The following is a 5575-nucleotide window of genomic DNA, read 5'->3' on the forward strand; positions in this document are numbered from 1 at the left end:
GTTGTAGGAAAGAACATAAATTCACCGAGAGAGAGAGAGAGAGTACTCACAATATTTGTGTGGGAAAAATATGGATTGAATTAATGGAAGAAATAATATCAAATTTATACAAAATAAAATGGGAGAAGAAGAGTCAAATTATAAGAAAGAGAAAAGGATGAAGGAAGTGTAATGGTGAAGTTGAGAGTAGTGGGGGAGGTAAAAACTAAAAAGTCAAGAAGGGAAGGGAAAAGTTGGAGAAAGTGCAACCATAGGTGTGGACTAATAGGGAGAAGAAGAAGTTTTTTTTTTTTTTTTGGTTGAGAGTAGTGAAGAGAGAGAGAGAGAGAGAGAGAGAGAGAGAGAGAGAGAGAGAGGGAGAGAGATATGAAAAGAAAATGACACTCAATGTTGAAATGAGCTTTCAATATAGACAATAGACAATTAAAGTTTATGATGGCATGTAGTGCATCACATTGGTCACTAATAATTAATTTTGTAATAGACAATTAGTAAAGATGAAAAACTTTAAAAAAAAAAAAAAAAAAAAAAAAAAAAAACAAAAAACAAAAAAAGAATAGTGACGTGACTGCTGATATGGCTCAAAAGAGCGTAGCAATAATAAATGTTGTGCTTCAGCTTTTAGATATATAGAGATATAAATTAGACCTATCATATTAGGCTAGAGATATATTAGCCCAATATATCTCTAACATATCTCTAAGATCATTTGCAACTGGGATTGTAAAAAAAACACACCTATTTTACCACCAAAAAAGCTACTTTCTCTATTTTACAATTTCATTTTATAATTCACCCAGCATCCCCATTTCTATTTTTCACATCATATCCAATACTATTCAATATTTTTTTATGAATTTCACTCTCTTTCTCTCTCTTCCTCACCACCTGTCTCACTTTATATCATCTCTCTCTTCACCCATAGGTCAGACACTATAACCAAAAGAAATCAACCACCATAACCCGACCCCCACAGAAAATCAATCACCATTACCACAAACACAACCACAACCAGTAGTAGCCACCACCCTCATTGGAAATCAATCACCACCACCACAACCACAAAAACAACCACAACTAGGAGCAGCCACCATCATCACATAATACCCAAACCAAAAATTAGATTAAAAAAAAAAACCCCCATTGTGATACCACAACTGCAACTTTCCACCACACCAAACCAACTCACCGTCACAATCCACCACACCATAGACCAAATCCCACCATTGTATGACCCACCAAAACCAACAACCCATAAAACCCAAGACCCATAATCCACGACCTCCACACCACCACAACCGCTGTATCACTCCACTGTTGGAAATATTTTAGTGAATAAACAAGTTTTGATAAAAAAAATTAATATCCTAAACAAACAACCCATAAAACCCAAGACCCATAATCCACGACCTCCACACCACCACAACCGTTGTATCACTCCACTGTTGGAAATATTTTAGTGAATAAACAAGTTTTGATAAGAAAATTAATATCCTAAATAAGTAGCAAGAATGTAAAATAAAAAGGAGTTTAGAATGATCTCACAATACTATAGAATCACGCTGTAAAAGCGTTGTCCTTAAAGGTTGATTCATGTCACCCGAAGTACAACTCGGTGCGACTGGTTCTCTTGGCCAAACAACCTCCTAGGTTTAGACTATAGCGTCAACCCACTTTACAAAAAAAACCCCTTAGGAAAATTTTTCGTCTCAAATTTTCTGTCTATTTTAGCATAAGAACCCACTTTTTCTATTTACACGAGCATTGTACAAAACCACACACATTAGTTTATCTATTATACACACTTTTTTTATTAAAATAATATTTTTTCTTAATTTTTTTATTTTACACCTACCCCCACCTAACACTCTTTCTCTTTTTTTTTTCTTTAAACACATAGACTCTTTCTTCTTCTTTTCCTTATCTCTATTTTCCCTGAGCATGCCTATCTTTCTTCTCCTTCTTCTTTCTTCTTCTTCTTCTTCTTTTGCAATTTGGGTTTGATCATAGATGGTGATTTTGGGTTTGCAATTTGGGTTTGATGATGGGCAATGATTTGGGGTGGAGAAAGCAAAGATTTTGGGCAGAGAAGGTGATTTTAGGTGGATTTACTGTTACTACTTCTTCTTTGATATCTTCTTTTTCTTCTCCTTCTTCTTTTGCTATTTGGGTTTGATTATTTAGATGAATTTGTATACGGGTTTGATGAATTTCGATCTAGATTTAGAATGATTTTTATGATTTGTATAGATTTGCATAGCATGTTGTTGGATTCAAGAGAAGGTAAAGATAGAAGAGAGTAGGGGAAGACAGTGAATTGGATGAGAGAGAAAATAAAATAAAATAATCAATTAGAAAGCTTTAGAAAGTTATAGTAAACATGTATATATGTACAGTTACTGTAACAATATTGGATATGCACAACAATATAGATAGACTGATGCGGGTAAATATTTAACAAAAATATGTAAAATTGTGCACTTTTTTCTATTTTACACCTACTGGTGCAAGTGCTCTAACAATGCTAAAGAAAAAGAGAAAGGCTGAACCAAAACATTAAGGCCATTAGACCATTTTGAGGAGAGCTTCAATGAGTTCAGTTACAAAACTAAAGAGAGAAAAACAAAGAAAGCTACAAAGCTTAGGAGGTGCAATCCAAAAATATAGAGCGAAACATAATGAGAGTATGTGAGAGTGAAACAAAATAAGGAGTATTTTTCTTTGCCCAAGCTACACACAAGGAAGATAAATTGGTGGAGTTCTCTTTGAGGATTTTGAGTACTATAACCATAGAGAGTTGAAGTGTTCAAATGAAGATCTTACTATTAGATTTTGTGAGATTGTATTTTACTCCTTGAGATTTATTTGTTATATCTCCTATTTATTGTGAACTCAAGTTTGGCATAAACTTGAGAGTTGTAATCTCTATTTTCATAGTGGATTTTTTCATAGCTACTCTGTGGTTTTTCTCTCTACACTGGATAGTTTCCCTTGTAAGATTAGGTGTTCCTGTGTAATTGTGTTCCTTTTGCGCTTGCCATGATTTTGTTTCCATATATATTTCTATTACTTGGTAGCCATTTATTTTGATTCACACATAAACATTGAGGGGACTTAGTCTTTTTCCCCAACAGCAATGGTCATTATGTTGAAGTAATAAATCTACTTTATTAGATGTATAAAAATAAAAAACCAATTAGTGTTTTGGTTTGGTAATAAAGAGCAATCATTAAGATTGAACATTATATATTGAAACTCTTTTAAAAAAAATTGTATAAAATTAAAGAAATTATACAAAATTGACAAAATAAAATTGTCACAACTATCTACATTAACAGTAGATAATGACCATTTATAATGAACTATCATATAATGATTTCAAAATATAAAAACTTGTAAAAATGCAGGATTTGCACACATGCGTATGTGTATTTTTCTGTCAATAACTCAATATATTCAAGATATCTTTTTATTAAATTTTATTTAACTTAATTTTCTTAATCATTCCATTAAAAAAAAAAATTCTTAAAGTGGCTACTACGTTTCGGTGGAATCATGTTGGGCAGGGTGGTACAATAGAATCTTCAATTAATGGGAGTGTCACTGGTGGTTTGTAAGTATGTTTTTGCTGCATTGTTATTTGGTAGAATAATTTCTTGGTGCCGTTTCGAGAGAGCAAGGTTATACATCACGTGGGTCACTGCCTCACTGGATTGTGTGATAAGTCTAAAAATGAAAGTAAAAAAATAAAAATAAAACGTGAAACGTGACACGTAAAAAATATTTTAAAAAACTTGAAAGACTTGATTGACTAATGAGTAACGATTAAGAAGTCATTACTGAGACTAGAGTTGGGGGGGAGAGAGCGAAAAGAATAATTGAGGGGCTTCCGTTTGATGGTTTTCTCACAAATGAAACCATAGGATACGTGGGTGGTCTTTGGATTCTTTGGAAAAAGGAGGATGCTGAAGTGGTGCACCTTGCCTCAACTGAGCAGGAAATTCACGCTACTGTAAAGGTTGCTGCTAAGCCAAATTCCTCATGCCAGAGTGAGCCATGTATTTTGGGAAGCAAATCGCAGTGCTGATGCGCTTGCAAGGAATGATAGCACGATGGAGGAAGACTTTTGTATTTTTGATTCAGCCCCAAACTTTGTTAAGGAGTTGTTATGCTCTGATGTTAATGGGGTTAACCACTGTAGGCTATCAGCCGTGAACTTAGCCATTTTGGCTTCCTAGTTTGTATTATTTATGTCCTTTTAACCAAAAAAAAAAACGACTAAGAAAGTAAAGTCAAAAGGAAGAGTGGGTCATCCACGCGTTCCGTGAAGTCAATTAATGCACGGATGCACTTGCCAGACTTGGAGCAAATTCCGATCCTTCTTTTGTTGTTTTTGTGAACCCACCGCCTATGGTGGCTAGCCTTTTGGCTTTTGACTTATCTGATATGTATTGTAACAGACTGATTTTCCTAGTTGTTTAATTCAAAGCTCCAGTTTACCAAAAAAAAAAAAAAAAAAGATAGTAGGTGAAGCTTAATTAGCAACAATAACCAAAGGGTGAGTGGTTGATTGAAGAATAGGGGAAGATGAGTAATAAGTTTGTAAGTGAAAGTGTGAAACAAAAACAAGAGAAGTTCAGCAATAGAAGGAAAAACAAAGAAAGGGATGGATTGATGAGCAACCATAGACAAAGCTAAAAATAAATAAGAATAAAGAATAAAGATGGAGAGTAGCAAGGTGTTGAGCACTGAGAAATATAAAATTAAAAAGCGTCTGGTTTCTTCAAGAATCAAGATGAAGAGAGAGTGTGCTTTTTATTTTGAACTTTTGTTTTTGGAGATAGTCATTGTCTCTCTCTTGGCAACATTTGATTTCACATTTCATGTAAATTATTAGGAAAACTATTAATTCTGGATATAATAGGGAGAGAGAGAGAGTTTGTTCACCTTCTGTGTATTTCGGAGATTGAAACTTTTACACTCTAAACTGCCACAAACAAGTGACAAAGCCAACATTCCGATTGAGAGGGGTGGAAGAATAAAAAAAATTGTTGGTGAAAATCCAAATTAGAATTCATTTAATATAAACAAAATATCAACAAAATGAAAAGACACAAGATAATTGTTTCCTAATATGTTGCAATACAATTATTTATGAGAATGCAATTTCGACATTCTTTTAAATCTTGAAAATCATTTGTAATTGATTCCATACTAAATTGCGAAGTAATTTTGCTTTAATGTATGAGATCATCTATCATAGTTGATATACCCATAAAACTTATGCTCATTATCTCATTATATGTTGAATAGTCTTCTAACAAAAAGACTAGTTATTGTTTCTAAGTAAATAAGAAGATAAGAAAAAAATTCCAAAGCCCAAAAAAAAAAACATACAAGGAAGGGTATTAAGTGAGCCTAAGAATGCCATATTATTTAATGCACATAAACACATATTACAAACTTGACCCAAAAAAAAAAGAAAAAAAAAATATATATATATATATATAAAAGGTGGGCTGCTCAATGAAATAGATATGAAAAAAAAAAAAAAAAAAAAAAAAAAAATTTTAAG

Source organism: Quercus suber, unplaced genomic scaffold (genome assembly GCF_002906115.3).
Source record: "Quercus suber isolate HL8 unplaced genomic scaffold, Cork oak 2.0 scaffold_819, whole genome shotgun sequence".
NCBI lineage: Eukaryota > Viridiplantae > Streptophyta > Magnoliopsida > Fagales > Fagaceae > Quercus > Quercus suber.